At 33.0% G+C, this 18,992-nt stretch overlaps 1 pseudogene; it reads left to right on the top strand.

The window, feature by feature from the left end:
* LOC105289668 overlaps positions 1-15,754 on the top strand; it is a 143,275-nt pseudogene extending 127,521 nt beyond the window's left edge.
* The last annotated feature ends 3,238 nt before the right edge of the window (positions 15,755-18,992 follow it).

Raw genomic sequence — 18,992 nt, 5'->3', positions numbered from 1 at the left:
CCTCCAAACTCCCCTCACATCTAGTAGTTCTCAAAATATTCTCTGTATCTATGAGTTTGTTTCCAGTTTTGTTGATTTTGTTGTTGTTTATTTCGTTCTTTAGAATCCACGTGTACGTGAAATCATGTGCTATTTGTCTTTATCTGACTTATTTCATTCAGCACATACTCTCCAGGTCTATCAAGGCAATATGTTTTTTCTAAACCTTTCTTTTTAGTCTGTGTGTGTCTTTTGACCTGAAGTGAGTCTCCTGTAGGCAGAATATGTAAGGGTCTTGTTTTATTATCCATTCAGCCACCCTAACTTTTGGTTGGAGAATTTAATTCTTTTTCATTTGAGTTACTTGTTGATAGGAATGTAGTTATTAACATTTTTTATTCCTGTTTTTGATGCATGTTTTTTTTTTTTCCTTCTTAAAAAAGACTCTCCAATATTTCTTGTAATACTGGCTTGATATTGATAAATTCCTTTAGCTAATTTTTGTCTGGGAAGCTCTTTATCTGTCCTTTGACTCTACATGATAGCTTTGCTGAATAAAGTATTTTTGGTTTTAGATCCTGGGTTTTCATTATTTTGACTATTTTGTTCCAAACCCTACTGTTCTGCAAAGTTTCTTTTGAGAAATAAGCTGCCAGTCTTATGGGTGCTCCCTTGTAGGTAAATAATTGTTTTTTTTTTTTTTTTTTTTTTGCTGATTTTAAGATTCCCTCTTTGTCTTTAAGCTTTGGCATTTTAATTATGATGTGTCTTGGTGTGGGCCTCTTTGGGTTCCAGGTTTTGGGGACTCTCTGAGCTTCCTGGGGTTTTTTGTCTATTTCCTTCATCAGGTTAGGAAAGTTTTCCATCATTATTTCTTCAAATAACGTTTCAAATTCTTGTTATTCATATTCTCCTTCAGGTACCCCTATGCCCCAGATGTTTTTACACTTAATTTTGTCCCATAGGCTCCTTATTATTATCATAATCTTGGCCTCTTTTTTCTTGCCATTCTGACTGAGTGTCCTTGGCTTTCCTATCCTCTATATCGGTGGTCCAATCTTCTTCATACACTCTTGATTCCCTCCAATGTACTCTTTATCTCAGCTAATGTATTCTTCATTTCTGACTGGATCTCTTTTATAATTCCTATTTCTATTTTTATGTTTTTTATCTCTTTGTTAAAATTCTTGCTGAGTTCATTTACACTTTCTCTGAGTTCATTGAGCATCTTTATAATCAGTGTTTTGAACTCTGCATCTACTAGATTGCTTGACTTTATTTTTCCTGGATCTCTATTCTGTTTTCTAATATGGTTTCTGCTTCTTTGCCTTCCTATTTTGGCTTCCTTTCTGTGTCTGTTTCTATGTGCTAAGCAAAGCTCCTAAGTCTCCTGGTCTTATTAGTGTGGCTTTACGTAGTAGGTGTCTAGAGACACAGTTCTGAGAAAGGTTCAGCTGTATCTATGAGTTTGTTTCTGGTTAATTTTGTTTGTTTATATTATTTTTTAGATTTCACATATAAATGAAATTGTATGGTGTTTGTCTTTCTCTGTCGGACTTGTTTCACTTAGCATAATACGTTCTAGAGCCACCTATGTTGTTGCAGATGGCAAGATTGCATTATTTTTTATGGCTAAATAATATTCCGTTGTATATATGTGCCACTTTTTTATCCATTTATCTATTGATGGACACCTAGGTTGCTTCCATATCTTGGCTATTGTAAATAATGCTGAAATAAACATATGGATGCATATATCTTTTCAAATTAGTGTTTAGGATTTCTTTGGATAAATACCCAGAAGTGGGATTACTGGGTTCTTCTTTGTATCTTGTTGTAACCTTTATTTTAAAGTCTTTTTTGTCTGATATAAGTATTGCTACTCCAGCATTTTGTGTTTATTTTTATTTTCATAAAATATCTTTTTTCCATTCCTTTATTTTTCATCTATGTGTGTCTTTCAACCCAAAGTGAGTTTCTTGTAGGCAGCTTATTTGAAAGAATCTTGTTTTCTTATCCATTCAGCCACTCTATGTCTTTTGATTGAAACATTCAATCCATTTACATTGAAAGTAAATTGCTGATAGGTATGTAGTTATTGCCATTTTATTATTCAATTTTTTTTTTTTATTTATTTTTTCTTCTTCTTAAAGAAGTCCCTCTAACATTTCTTGCAGTATTGATTTGGTATTGATGAATTTCTTCACCTTTTTCTTGTCTGGGAAACTCTGTCTGTCCTTCAATTCTAAATGATAGCTTTTCTGGGTAGAGTAATCTTGGTTGTAGGTCTTTGTTTTCATCACTTTGAATATTTCATGCCAATTACTTTTATCCTGCAGTTTCTGTTGAGAAATCGTCTGCCAGTCTTATGGGCTGTCCCTTGTAGGTAACTAATTGCTCTATTCTTGCTACTTTTAGGATTCTCTATTTGTCTTTAACATTTGATATTTTAATTACGATGTGTTTCTTGGTGTGGGCCTCTTTGGGTTCATCTTGTTTGAGAATGTGTTTTCAAGGCTTATGTGGCTATTTCTTTCATTAGGTTAAAGGAGATTTTTGTCATTGTTTCTTCAAATAGGTTTTCAATTACTTGCTCTCTGTCTTCTCCATCTGGTCACCCTTTGACGCAAATGTTGGTATGCTTGATGTTGTCCCAGAGGCTCCTTAAACTATCCTTATTTTTTTGGATTCCTTTTTTTTCTTTTTGCTGTTCTGGTTGGGTGTTTTTCTGCCTTATCATCTAAATCACTGATTTAATTCTCTACTTCATCTACTACTGTCGATTCCCTCTAATATATTCTTAATTTCATTTATTGTATTCTTCATTTATGACTTCTTTTTATCCTTTCTCTCTCCATTTTTATGTTTCCTATTTCCTTGTTGAAGTTCTCAGTCAGGTCATTGAGCATCCTTATAAGCAGCGTTTTGAATTCTGCATCTAATAAATTGTTTGTCTCCATTTTGTTTAGTCTTTTTTATTTATATTTTTTCTGAAACTTTATTCCGTTTTTTTCATTTGGGACATGTTTCTTTGTCTCCTCATTTTGACTGCCTCCCTGTGTTTGTTTCTATGTATAAAGCAGAGCTGCTATGTCTCCTGATTTTAATAGAGTACCTTTTGTAGTAGGTGTCCTGTGGAGTCCAGTGGCATAATATTCCTGGTCACCTGAGTCGGGTGCTTCTGGTGTGTCATTTGTGTGGGTTGTATGTGCTCTCCTGTTGTTTAATTTATAGTTTTTGATGGCTATTCTAAAATGTAATATTATTGACAGAAAATATTTTAATCATATTTTATCCAATATTTGGTTTATAAATGTGTGTATTTTGAATAATAAATAACAAATGCATATTTTGTTCTTATTTAATGATCAAATAAATGATTAAATATTGAATTTTTATTAAAATTTAACTGATTATAGCATTAATTAAAATTATGTACTCACCTATGTTAATATTTTGAGGAAAATGTGAAATAGTTTAAAGATAAAGAAATAAGTTATAAAAGAGCGGGTATAAACAAGTTTAAGAGAAACTCATAATAGAAAAATAAATTGTCTGAGAAATTTAACACAATAATTAAGATTCTGTATTATTGCAAAGAAAAGCACTCTGTTAAAATTAGATTTAAGATCACAAATGGAATAAACTATAATTAATAATAACTATATAATTTTAAATGGCTATTATTTTTATTTAAGATATTTTCATTAAAACAAGAACACTTGCTGAGCTATTGACAGCATAGATGAATCTTGAGAATATCATACTAAGCAAAATAAGTTGGACAGAAAGAATAACAAAACATATGATTTTAGTCATATGTGGGATATAAACTTAAAGCAACAAACAAACAAACAAAAACTCATAGCTAGAAACTACAGTATGGTGGCTACCAGAAGAAAAGTGGGATGGAGGTGAGATAGCAAAGAGTAAAGTGAGTCAAATATATGGTGATATCAGGAGATTTGACTTTGAATGGTGAGCATACAATGCAATATATAGAAGATGTATCATAGAATTGTACACTTGATACCTATATAATTTTATTAATCAATATTATCCTGATAAGTGCAGTAAAATAAAAAAAAGTGTATATACATATTATATATACCAATATCAGTTACATCTATTCGACACACACACACACAAATGACGCCTGCTCATTGGTATAAAGAAAAGACTAATAGTTTTGATTAAATTTGCATGATTTGTAAAATATTTTATATTTTACATATGTTTATGTGGGTAGGCTATTAATGTCCCACCCCAAACATGTCCACACTCTAATCCCTAGAACATATTAGTTAGAAGACAAAAGAGATGCTGCAGATAAAGTTAAATTTGCTAATTAGTTGACCTTTAAATAGGAAGGTAATCTTGGATTACTCATGATATCTACATAACTACGGGGGTTCTTAAAAGTTGGAATAAAGAAGCAGAGAGTCAGCCAGAGAGATGCTGCAGAAGAAGAGGCTAAGGAGAGGTGAAGCAGAAAGGAAGTTCAGTGAAATGTGAAACATAGAAGTATTTGATTCACTTTTGCAGTTCTGAGATGAAGAGAATATCACTCAGGTAATGCAGGCAGCTTTTTGAACCTGAGAAGGACCCCCAGCCAATATCCAAGGTAAAACAAACCAACCAACAAACAAAAACAAAACAAACAAACCAAAACAACAACAACAACAAAAACAACAACAACAAAAAAGCAGGACTTCAGTCCTACAACTGCTTGGAACTCAAATCTGTCAACAATCTGCATTAACCTGGAAGCATATTCTTCCCCAGGACCTCCAGAAAGAACAGAGCTCTGTCGACTTCTTGATTTCCACCTTGGGAGACTAAGCTAAATTCCCTCTGAGCCCTCTGGGTTTCAAAAATTGCGTCATACTAAATGGCTGCTGTTTAAGCCATTAAGTTTGTGGTTATTTGTTATGGCAGCAATAGAAGACACCTAGATTTAGATCTAAACATTTTATAGAGTTTAAACAGAGTTATACCATTTTAAATCTCTGTTTCTTATCATGAAGTTTAAACTTCAGAGATGGAAAGTACTCACTAACCTTGGGAAGCATACCCGATTATGGGTTTTGGAAAGTGGTATATGTTTTTTTCAAATGCAGAAAATATAAATCTAAAGAGGAGAAATATTACAAAGCCCTGACAGGATAGATGAATATCATATAAAAATGCTGGTTATTTTAGAATTTTAATTTATGTCTTATCTAAGAATAATCATATACTTGCTCTTGCTAAAATGTCAAATTGTAGGCTAAAATAACAAATATTTTTACCAAAATCTAAGCAATATTTATTCATTTTTCCAAGACAAATTTTTTCTTCTTTTTATTTTATTTTGTCCTCATTATTTTTCCTCAGTATATACCCTTTTCTTATTTGTATTCCCACCTTGGTCTTTCGGTTGTTGTTCTTATATTTTACAAGCTTTAATTTTTATGCACACATGTTTGAAATTTTTTTGCTGGGATGATAATATAAAATATAAAAATAAATAATAAGTAGAGCAAGGCTGTTAAAAAATGTTTTTATTGCATGATGAGATCAGAAAGTGTTCAATAAATGCTGACTTCTGCTGTTTTAGCGTATTTCAAGATGAAGTCAGGAAGAACCATACACTTCAGACTAAGCTGAGCAGAAAAGGAAAGGGAATTATTTAAGGCACATCAGTTGGAATGCCTACTCTTCCAGTATAAAAAGATAGGAAATAGTAGCTAGTCAATAGTTTCATAAAGTGAATACACTGTCCAGAGAAATAGAACTTGTCAGTGGTGGTATTCTCAGGTCACAATTGTCTATGAGTTTTCTTAACATTTGGCATTCATAACAGTAGTATACTATACTTGTGAAAAAAATTAGCCAAAATGAAACTTAAAACATAATTCTTAGAACATTGTACATGATAGAAAAATATTTATGAAATGAAGGAGATATTAGTTTTTACTAAATACATTTTAAAAAAAGAAAAACACAAGACTTAGAGGAAATATACTTCATTTAATCATGCTAATCTACCATTGTCTTAATATGCTCTATTATTTTTTAAACACACAGTTCACTGTATTGGAAGAAAATCAGACTATTATAATATGTGTTTTATATTTTCTTGAATTGAATGCTCTTGGCATATGTTAAAGCGACCCTAAATATTTTGAATGACTCATATAAAAAGTTTTTCTGGAGACATGCCTGTATTGATCACCACATTAAATGGATTGTAAAACATCCATGTATTTGAGTTGCCATCAGAAATCTTCAGAAATTTATATCTTCCAAATCTCTCAATGACTTCAGATGTGTTTGTCACTGTGAAAATCAGTCTCCTTGTCATCATTTAGTGCTTAAGAGTTAATTAATATTTAGCCAATATAATCAATCATACTTGAGTATTTAAATTCTGTAAACAACTAATCTTTGAGACTTTGCTTCTTTTTTCTGTTTTCAAGCTTCTTCACTCACTTCCTCACCCTTTATGATGTGTAATGAGATATAGATTTTATAAAACAAGATATCATATAGAGATAGTATAAAGATATATAATAATAATTAAAAGAAGATTTGCCCTAGTCTTAAGGGTCATAAAAGGTATTCAGGAGAAAGAAATATTTGGTTATAAAAGTATAAAAAGTGAGTAAAATTTTATTAGGCAAAGTGAAGAGAATCCAATTTAAGACATTAGAAGTGTGAGATTGTGTGGAAAAAAAAAAAATGAGTATGATTTTTTTCTAAGACCAGAAAGAAGAGAAACGTGATGAAACGAAAAGGAAGCTTTAAAAGGTAGGTTGCGTAATCCATACAGGTTTTTATAAAACATTCTAATGATTTTGTTGTAAAAAGGAAAATAAAAACATCTCAGCATTTGAAGCAATAGGAGAAACATAATTATGCTTATAATAGTGAGGTAATGCTACTTGGGCAGACCACTGACTTTTCATATTTCTCATTATCAATTATTCTTTATATTTCAGACTTCAGTGCATGGAATAGGCCTAATTTATTCTCTCCTTTCTTTCTTCTATGTGACTAGTGTGGTTAGAGCCCAGAGATTGTCATACATGTATACATATTGTATAAGTTTTCTATATGGTGTGACAAACTACTACAAAATTAGCAGTTTAAAATAACACTCATATAATATTACAGTTTCTGTGGGTCAGAAGTTTAGACATGGCTTAGCTCTATTCTCTGCAGAGGGTCTCATATGGCTGCATCTATATGTTGGCAAAATCTGGCTTCTCATCTGGAGGGCTGACTAAGAAAGCTGCTTTGCCACTTCTGTAGCTGTTGGTAACATTCAGTACATTGTTATTGTAAGATTCATGGCAGCTTGCTTCTTGCCAACAAAGAGAGAGAGGGGAGCCCAAAATAGTCTGCTAGCAGACAAAATTTTATGTAAATAAACTTAATTATAAAGGTGAGAGCCCATCACTTTTGCTATACTACTGATTAGAGGTAAGTCATAGTCCTGCACAAACTCAAGGTCACAAATGGCATGGAAGAGTTAGTGATTATACAAGAAAATTAACACCAAGAAGTAGAGATCATGGGATCATCTTAAAGTCTGTCTGCCACACCCCTCATTTCCATCTTTATCTTTGGGTTACCTTTCTTCCCACCAGGCAACATTTATGTCTGGATTTACTGCCCTGGCTGCATACTAGATATACAAAGGCACTTTCCCTGCCACTCATTATTTTCCATTGTGATTCTCTTGGGTATTTATAGTGTAAAATAATTTCATGATATTTAGTGGTAAGACCAGTCTTGGAATTGAATGTTTGGCAAGGGTTGAAGAAGAGCAGACCCTTTTACAAAATTTTCCCATTAAGATACTAGATAAATTTCTTTTTTTTTTTTTTTTTTTTGTAAATCACATACTTAAGCATTTTTTTAATTAATAAAATAAAAACAAACCCACAAAATAAAAAATAAAAATACTTTAATTAGAGCAAAAACACAATAATTGTATTTTGTTTGTTTTGTTCACCAAATTATTTCTACATTTACTGCATTGCTCAGGTCATAGTTGTAAGAATGCAATTGACAAATTGAATATATGCATGCATAAATAGTAACAGAATAAATGGATGAATCATCCTGGTTAATATGCCTCCAAGTGGGAGAGCATGATATCAATGGGCAGACTGCTCAAAAGAGTGATCATTTCAAGTTCCCAGGCTAAAGGTCATTCAATTTGAAGTGTAAGAACCTTGAAAGGTAATCGATGTTTTCTCTGAAGCATGTGTTACACTAGGAAATTACTAAATGCATTTTCTTTTCAGAAACAAATGCACATGTTTCGTTATTTCTAAACATGTTTTCAATTAGAAAATATTTTTAGCATACATTTACAAATAGCTTGCCTAATTTAAGAATAGTCCACAAGAATATTGCTACCAAGACTTCTGCTAATTTGCCAAGTGTTTTATATGCTTTTACTTTTCTGTAGTGTTATAAATTACTTTGGGCACCTTTTGAGAAATCTAGTTCCTAGACCATTCAAATTACATTAATTGGTAAATAATAAAACATTTAATAAATTTGCTATAAAATAAAAGTAAATATTTAAAAACCACAAAAATTTCATGATTAAGTAATGTGAATAACCCATTACTCCTCTCATAATAAAAACCATTTTAAATACTTTCAAGTTGACCCAATAAATTTTCTTACTTGGATTGTTCTTTCTTATTAATAATCCCATGAAGAAATATATATAAAAATAATTCCACTGACACCTTCTTTATAGTAGTAGAACAGAAATCAAGCAGCTTAAATAAAATTAGTAAAATAATCTACAACCTTCTTTACAGTTGATCTACAGTTGATCCCAAGGCCATAATTAACATTCATTACCTTCCTAAACCACCCATTCTAGATCCTCAGCTAGTAATTCTGTCAGTTTAATAGTTGCCTGTTGGGGTGACTCAGACATCACTAATAAATAATCAGAGACTCTGTGTTAAAATTGGGTTCTTCAGAAAAGAAGTTAAGAAGTTCCAGGTCCAAGATTCAACACTTGTCAAAGAAGAAAGTGGAAATAAGATTAAGCAGAAGAAAAACACACAGGCCTAATAAAACCTCGGCCAATCTGTGAGTGAGCTTTGAGACAAAGGGTACCTATGGAGTTATTCTTTGTCAGAAAAAGTAGCCAAGCCTCAGATAAACCTGTGCATCACTCAAGTATTAGATAAAGCCTTTTCCTGAAAGAGCGGAAGCTTGGGAGATGTGATTTTATGCAACAGTTAACACTATTGAAGAAATTGACAGCCAGAGGCTGTCTGCTGACTATACTTCCTGAGGCCAGGCAGACTATCTTTTATTAAAGGGAAAACTAGATGCCACATCTCCATACCTACTCTACAGATTCTCATACACTTAGTAGACCATGGTTGCTGTATACCCACTTATATTTACAAGCTTCCAAGAGAAGCTCCAGTAGATCACTTGTATGTCAAGTTTATGTTTCCCTGCCTCTATTATGCAGTAGTAGGCCTACATCTTTTATATAGTCAGGATAAATAACTCACGAGTATGTGATAACTTACTGCCAGTCTCCTGAATGTGGAGACCAAACTGTGAAGGAAATACAAGGACTGACTGAGACACAGTTGACTAATTAGAATTGGAAAGGTGATATATGGAAGAACCAAATGACTCTTGTATACCAAACTCCCAAATGTCATTCACATTGGGTGAAGCAGTTCTTTTCTGATAAAGCTTTGTTTATTTGTTTCTGATAAAGCTTTGTTTATTTGTTTGTTTGTTTGTTTGTCTTTCTCAGGGAGATGGGGCATATTGACTTCATTAAAACTACTTGATTTAAAATTAGAATCAGATTTTATCATCTCTTGAATTGTTGTTGATCACAAAATCAAATTCAGGAAAATTACACCAAAAGACTAGATAGATAGGTAAGTAGTAGGTAGATAGATAGATAGATAGATAGATAGATAGATAGATAGATAGATGATAGATAATAAACACATATTTACATAATTCTATATAGATACCTGTATGTATATAATCATTAGTAAAATTCTAAGAAATATATGTGGGAATAAATACTAACTCTATAGCAGATATGGAAAACATAATACTAGTCAGAATTTATCAATATAATATATTTAGCAGTTAATCTTGGTCACATGTATAGGAGAGTATTTACTATGTCTCTTTACCTTCCAAGATTCTCCAGCTGAGGCCCTGAAAATTTGAATGTTAAAAGACAGATTAACAAAATAAACATAGTTTATTAATCCATGTGGTGCACATCAGAACAGGGGAGAGGACTTCTGTGATGAGTAACTCAAAAAGGTGGTTAGAATTTGAACCTATATAGTATCTTAGCAAAGAATAATAAATTTATAGAAATAACAAGACAAAGGAAAAGGGTTTTAGGCTTTTAGGGACAGCAAGTCATGGGAAGGTAAATATATGGGAAAACTAATGAAAGTTAAGGGCTAGTTAGTAAGGTTTATTTGTGTAGATTCTTTCTCAGAGCCATAGCATATCTGGTGATAAGATCATTATCTCTGTCCAAGTACAGGAAATGGGGGAGGGGCATCTTCACAAGGGGACTTTATGTTCTTCTTTCAGAGAGGTAAGGGGAAGGCAGAGAGCTTATCCTGTGTCTGCTTTTTCCTTAATTGTCTTCAGCTCAAAATAATTCTATGTCAAAGTAACAATTTGCAGTGTCATTCTCTAAACCTTTTCACATGAATTTTGCAACTATTTGAGTGCTTTCTAATCATTTGTATGTTGGTTTACTAAAACATGATCTCAGTAGTGGTCTGTTGAGTTTGAGATCTCAGAAATTGTTGCTGCAGAGCCTGCGACATAATTTGTCAGACCCATGGCAAAATGAAAATGTGAGATCCCCTGGTTCAAAAAGTAGGAAAACTTTCCTTTTAAAGGTATAGACTTTTGTTTTTTTTTTCCTTTCTCTGTGAGATCTCCCTTGACTTACAGTGTTGTTGTTGTTGTTGTTTTGTTTGTTTGTTTGTTTTTAATTTTTATTTGCTATTTGAAATTTCAAATTATTAGCACGGATTTTACAGCTCACTTTTATATTGTGAAATACCAGTCTTAAATGCAAATTTAAAAACATTGAACTCATGCAGAATCATTGATATTTGTATTTCACAGCTCATCATGCGTATGTATTGCATTTTCCCAGAACAGTACAAATACTACACGACTAATTCACTGCTTTTATTTTATTTATTAATACTTGTACACTATATTAACACTCTCTACCTGTGGATTACTGATGAGTGAGAAATGACTGAATGGTGCTATATTTCTCTATTATTTTATGACATCCTTTTCAGTGGGAGTGGTTGGCAAACACAAAATGTAACACAAGTAAGAACTCCATTGTCTTCTTTCAGCATTTGAATTGAGCTCTAGTTTGAACAGAAAGCATGGCCTCTCAGGACTGTCAGCATCCCTGCTTATTTTATCGTAGATTGAACAAGTTTACATTGTACTTGCTTTGTGTATTGTCAAATCCCATGATTTGTGGGTCTCCTGGAATTCTGTGCTCATGGGGTATCACAAGTGCTATATGCAAATGGAGAGGCAAAGGACAGAGAATACAAATATTGCACACATCTCCTTTGCTTATGTATGTTGTCTATTGAGCAGCAGAACATCAAGCCAACGGTGGGGGCCTTCTAAGTGCATGTCCCTGTGTAATTAGTGTTTGTGAAGCTAATCTTGTCTTTCTGTGATATAGAGAAAGGTTTAAATACTTCAGATATTAGAAACATTTTCATATTTTTATTACATATAATATATAACATCACATAGGAATTTGAATAAAGGCTAGAGAAAATACTTTATTGAGAGAAATATACTAGAGAAATATATTGTTGAAGATTGTGCCAGCATTTCTGAAAAATCACTGTAGTGTATCTTTTCCATATGTTAGTGATAAAATGAGAGATGCTGACATTGGAACAGACTCTCTCAGAAGTATTTTACAATATGAACAAGGTCAGGGGTACTGTAAGAAGTAACAGGACAGAATGATTTTAGAATGGTCTGATTCCATGGTGTGTTGATCATCCATTCCCTAGGAATGAATTAAATGTGTAATTGACCTTTATAACCACGATATACAGTGGGTATGGAAAACCTGAATGGGAAAACTACAATAATGCTCCCTAAAAATATGGAACAAGGCCTTTCCTTTAATGTCAAATAAATATTGACTTGCTACTGTGCTATGTTTTGATACACTGATAGACATCTGAAAATAAGTATGAGAATGTGATGGCATACAAAAGAACTCCCTTGAGAAGAGGGCTTTTAAAATTAAACATACAATATAACTTGACCTACAGATATCAGTCACCTCTTCCCATAGTATATTAATCATTTAGAACTGCCATAGACTGGATCGATTAAACAAGAGAAATTTATTTTCTCACAATTTTGGATGGAGTCTAGAAGTTTCTTTTTAGGACCTTGGCTGTCTTCTCCCTATGTCTTTATGGGATCTTATCTCTGTGTTTGTATGTATCCAAATATCCTTTTTTTAAAAGGACAGGGGTCATATCAGATTAGGGTCTACCTATCTGACCTCATTTTATCTTAATTACTTCTTTTTAGGTTCTATCTCCAAATAAAGTTAGATCCTGAGGGTACCAGGGGTTCTAACTTCAACATGATCCTGAGGGGACCAAGGGTTCTGATTTCAACATATGTTTTCGGGGGACACAATTTAGCCCATGACATGTAGCTATGAATTCATGGACACAGTGGTCATGGTGGCAAGAGTGTACGTAGGTTGAGCAGGAGCTCAAGAACATGTTTTTTTTTTTTCCCACCAAATCTGTCATGGCTACCACCACTGCTGGGTGCCTTTTCTGACAGCAGCAGTGACCAATGTTTTTCATTAGAAATTATATAACTTGTGACTTCAGGATTACATGTAGTGGCATAATGATATTACTGGAACCTTTCCATAGCAACAACTGTGTCATTGATTTATTCAATAGCCTATTCAGCATTCAGTACTGTATTCAATGTGAGCATAACCTTAAGAGTTGGGTTTTCAGTCCAATATACTCCAAACTAGTCAATAAAATATCATGCTGTTTCTTCCAGAGCCAGGATACACGAGTCCAGGAACTAAGCAGTAGAATTGGGAGTGTATATATCACTATTACAACTAAAAACTACTTGTAAAATGCTTATTCTCTGACCTCCAAATCTGGACTCTGCTGGTTTAAGAGGCTCTGCTGGTTTAAGAAGTCTGGCCCTGCATCTGAGCTCTGCTGGTTTAAGAGGTCTTATTGGTAACCAAGGGAGTAATCCCCCCACCAAGGGTTATAAGAATGTTTCTATTAAATTGGAAGTTAAAACTCTCACCTGTCCTTTTGATTCCTAATGATACAAGATAAAAAAGAAAACAGTTATCTGGTACACACACACACACACACACACACACACACACACAGGAATCTGAAGATGTAGAAATCTAGAAATATAGCTGTGGTTTTACATAATGTGTGACCTGATCATCTTCCCTAACTAGACCCTGACAAATATATTTCAAGGAGAAAAATAGCAAAAAGAAGTCTGATTTGGTTGATTATTTCTGCAAATTAGGCTATATGACAAACACTTTTCATAACTTAAAGAGTTAAATCTGTATTTCTGAGTTTAGCCCAACATATATGAAAAGATAAAGTATTTTCATCAAACTTTATATTATTGAAAATATTTTAAATAAACAATATTTTAATTTTCACAAATCATTTGAGTATGGAAGCTTTAAAAACGTCCCTGTAAATGAAAGGGTGACAGGTAAAATTAATACTCACTTGATGAGTCTAAATAAAGCTTTTTTTTTTTTTTTTGTTTCTTACCAAAACTGAGAAAGTGAATAATTTAAATGATTGGAATTTAAAATATTTTAAAACTTATTTCATTTTTAATCCTTTAATTTTAACAAAGTTAAAATAAAACTTAAATCTATCATTAGCCAAAAAATAATTGAAAGTTATTTTTCATATTGGTCATGATGTGACTTTGTCATATAATTCTGAAAGAATTAGTGTCATATTAAAAGCTCCCCCAATTCTCACCTACATTTTAATAAAATAAAATGCTCCTAGTGTTTTAATCTATAACAATGAAACATAAAAATAGAATTCCATATCATTCTATCATAATTAAAATTAACCTATGCATAGATGATCCGATATACTAAAGAAATCCATTCATCTCATTAAGAATTGAACTTTAAAAATAGTATTATGTGGGATATAAGACTAAAAGCAACAACGTGACAAACAGAGACTCATGGTCATGGACAATAGACTAGTGATTACCAGAGGGGAGAGGAGAGAGAGGAGGTAAATGGGGTAAAAGGAGTCAAATATGTGGTGACAGGAATATAACTATGGGCAATGAACATATAATATAAAATATATATGACTTACTGTTGAATTGTGCGCTTGAATCTTATTGGAGTTTGTTAACCAATGTCACATAATAAAAATAAATTAATTGATTGGTGAGAAGAGCCTGCAGCCAGGAGGTTCTAGTCTGTTCTGCCTCATGGCAGCACCTTCTTCTAAGCAGTCATGCCGTGCTTATACTTGGGCCTGGAATCTGGCCACAGCCTCAGCAGGGCTCGCTGCTTCCAGAGCATAGATTCCTCGCAAAGTGAGCAAAATTTGGGCCTTTACGAAAATGTGTAAGCAGCAACCAAGTGTACACCAAGGAAATGTGATTCCTGAAGGAGTGGGTGGAGAGCATGGCGGGTAAAATAGCACCTGCTATTCATAAAACTAAATTAGAAGAAAATATCAAGGAAGAAAAAACAAATAGTAAGAAGGCAGAGGAAAACATAAAGACAGAGGAACTATCAAGTAAGGAAAGTGATCTAGAAATCGACAATGAAAGTGTGATTGAACCAGACACTGATGCCCCTCAAGAAATGAGAGATGAAATGTATAGATAACTGAGGAGATGCTGGATCAGGCAAATGAAAAAAAAAAAAAAAAAAAAGCGGCTGTCATTGATGCCCTAAATGATGGTGATCTACAGAAAGCCATTGACTTGTTCACAGATGCCATCATGCTGAATCCTTGTTTGGCCATTCTGTGTGCCAAAAGATCCACTGTCTTCATCAAATTACAGAAGCTAAATGCTGCCATCCAAGACTGGACAGAACTTTTGAAATAATCCTGACTCAGCTTTAGCCCTACTACTGGAGAGGAAAAGCACATAAGCTTCTGGACCATTGGGAAGAAGCAGCCTGTGATCTTGCCTTTGCATGTAAATTGGATTGTGGTGAAGATGCTAGTGCAATATGAAAGAAGTTCAACCAAGGGTCAGAAAATTGATGAACATTGAAGAAAGTATGAGCAGAAATATGAAGAGCGAGAGATTAAAGACAGAGATGGAAAGGGTTAAGAAGGCTTGGGAAGAACATGAGAGAGCCCAGAGGGAGGAAGAAGCCAGACAACAATCAGGAGCTCAGTATGGCTCTTTCCCAGGTGGCTCTCCTGGGAGAATGCCTGAAAATTTTCCTATAGCAATGCCTGGAATGGCAGGAATGCTTGGGCTCAATGAAATTCTTAGTGATCCAAAGGTTCTTGCAGCATACAGGATCCAGAAGTTATGGTAGCCTTCTAGGATGTGGTCCAGAACCCAGCAAATATGTCAAAATATTAGAGCAACCCAAAGATTTATGAATCTTATCAGTAAATTATCAGTCAAATTTGGAGGTCAAATATAATGACTCCTGATTTAAAAAAAAAAAAGAAAAAAAAAAGCCCTTGCTGAAGGAAAAGCAACTTAGATTACCCAATGAATGTCACAATAATACAAACCAGTATGCCTCTGACCTTCTCATGAAGAAAACGGGGGTGCTTTGAAGAGAATCCCTATCCCTCTGCCTCAAATGAAGCTGTAACATTTTAACAGTGGTCTGCCATTAGGGTATTCATTCAGATGTTTTCCTACTAGAAATTACAAACTTTAAACACTAATAAACCTTAAAACTATTTAAAAACAAAAATGTACGTTAAACCCTACATCTTTCTTTAAAAAAATAAAATAAAAAGTTAATTAATAAATTTAAGAATATATATAATTATCATTTATACTTCAAAATTACATATTAAAGTGTGTTATATATTTATATTGTTTTGAGTAACTCTGATCTATTAATTTCCCAGAAGATTTTTTAAGATATAATAAACTTATGATAGCCTAAACTTTCCAAAAGGATTTTAAATTTATCTACATATTTTTGTAGTTAAGAATTGTAATAGAATAATCAATAAAATACTTTTTGAGTTAGATAATATGTTAGATTAGAATAAAATTTTGTTGAGAATGTGAAAGAATTATAAGCTCAAGAAGATAAAAATTTAATTACTTTTTACTTGTAAAGAAGAGCTTAGCAATGTATTTTTTCAAAAGATGTAATAAATATTGAATGTTATGGCATTTAAATTCCAAAGGATATATTTAAAAAGTGCTGTAGCAGTTTTGTTTTTAAAGGTCAATATTTAAAATATTATTCATTTTGCAACTTTAAAATTATGAGATCAAAAAATTCGTAGACAGCTGGGGAACAATAGAAAGAATCAGCACTTTTGTTTCAAGGGGGGCGTAGGAGTAAAATGAAGTACAGGAGGTATTCTGAAAGCCAAATGCAGAATTTCATGGAATAAGAAATTCTTAATATCGAATATTGCTGAGAAGCTAAGTAAGAACAGAAAACCAGCCATGAATTTTGATTAAAGAATAGGTTAATGGTGGCCTTAATAAAAGCTGTTTGTTTTAATGGTAAAGAAATTAGAATCCATTGGTAGCCTAATTATAGGGTACTGAAAAAAAATTAGGAAATAAAATGAGCAAACACAACTTTTTGGGGCCCTGGCAGGAGGAGTGGAGAGAGGAGACAGAAGCTGAATGAATGCATGGGGTTACAGAATTTTCTTTAGGTGAGTGATAATCACTAACAAATGTTTTATGAAAATGGTAATTTTAGGACAATAATTGTGGTAATGATTGTGTAGAAGGGAAGAAAGTCGACCGAGGAAGAGATTTGATGGACATGTAGGATTGAGGGATTTTTTAAAATTGATTTTGTTTCATTTTATTTTGCTTTTACTGACAATATGGGATAGGGTATAAATAGAGAAGCTTTCTTTAGATTGGAACAAACACATTATTTCATTCTACTAGTGTGACATTCAGCAGCTTTTAAAAAGCAGATTTAATACATCAAGAGGAGAAGAGTAATGAAAGTCAGCTATAGAGAATGACAATTAGATCCATGCCAGGTTAAGAAGGAAAGGGCACATAAGGCTGGTAAAGAATAATTTCAAAACAAATTCACTCATTTTAAGTGTCTTTTTAGTAAATTTACCAGTTTATGCAACTATCACCGCAAACCAGGTTTAGGACAGTCGTATAACCCTAATAAGACTCCACTTGTCCCTCTACAGTTAATCCCCACCCATACCACTATCCCCAGGTAACAACTAATCCAAACTTTGTATTTACAGATTTACTTTTAAAAAAGAAAAATTTTTATGCAAATGAAATATTACAGTTTGTGGTCTTTTAAGTCTGGCTTCTTTAAATTAGTAAATTTTAATAACTTAATAACTTTAATACTAAGTAACTTTAATGATGTTTTCAAAGTTCATGTTGTAGCATGTATCAGTACTTTGTTTCTTTTAATTGTCAAATAATATGTTATTGTATGGACATATCATATTATGTTTATCCATTCACCAATCAGTGGATATTTGGGTTCCTTTCATATTTTCTATTTGGGATAACAGAGAAAATATTTAAAATAAATAATTTAGTAATGAGAAGGCATAAATATGAAAAAGTGTTTTGGGAGCCTATGATTTTGTCAAAGAAAGATCATCATACTGGATAAATAAGGAAGTAAGGAAGCTGAGAAGGTAAGAGTTTAGATGGATCATTGACATGATGTTTAAAGCATCAATGATAATGAAGAGAGTAGTGAAGGAGAAAGATAAAGTGAACCAGTTACTGAAAATCAGTGAACATCAGTAAATGACAATAACATGAAGAGAGGGAATGCATTCAGTTCTGATGACCATCACTTCACATGCACTATACTTGAAGAAACACTGTCTCTTATAAGGGGCTAATTCCAAACCATATAAAGAACTTATACAACTCAACAACAACAACAACAAAAATAAATAATTCAGTTAAAAAATGGTGAGAGGATCTGAACAGACACTTCTCCAAAGGAGATATACTAATAGCCAACTGACATATGAAAAGATGCTCAACTTCACTAGCTATTAGGGAAATGCAAATCAAAACCATAATGAGACACCACCTCACACCTGTTAGAATGACTATTCTCAACAAGATAAGTAATGACACATGTTGGAGAGGTGGTAGAGAAGAAAGAATCCTCATATACTGCTGGTGGAAATGTAAATTGGTACAGTCACTAGGAAAAATAGTACAAGGTTCTTCCAAAAATTAAGAATAGAATTACTAGAAGCCCCAGCAATCTTCTGAGTATCTACCCCTCAAATTTGAAAACATTTATCTGTAAATATATATAGGCACTCTGATGCTCATTGCGGCATTATTCATGGTGGCCAAGACATGGAAATGACCAAAGTATCCTTCAATAGATGATTGGATAAAGAAGATGTGGTACGTGTATACAATGGAATGTTACTCAGCCATAATAAAAGATGAAATACTGCCATTTGAGACAACATAAATGGTTCTTGAGATTATCATGCTAAGATAAATAAGTCAGAAAAAGTTGAGAACCATATGATTTCACTCATATAAAACTGAAAGCAACAAACAAACAAACAAACAAAAATTCATAGATGCAGTTTAGTGGTTACCAGAAGGAAAGAGGGGATGTGGCGGGGGGAGGTAAATAAAGGTAAAGAGAGTCAAATATATGGTGACAGATTTGACTTTGAGTGGTGAATACACAATGCCAT

The sequence above is a fragment of the Pteropus vampyrus genome, unplaced genomic scaffold, assembly GCF_000151845.1.
Source record: "Pteropus vampyrus isolate Shadow unplaced genomic scaffold, Pvam_2.0 Scaffold26, whole genome shotgun sequence".
Taxonomy (NCBI): Eukaryota; Metazoa; Chordata; class Mammalia; order Chiroptera; family Pteropodidae; genus Pteropus; species Pteropus vampyrus.
This window is presented reverse-complemented; position numbering and strand designations above follow the sequence as displayed.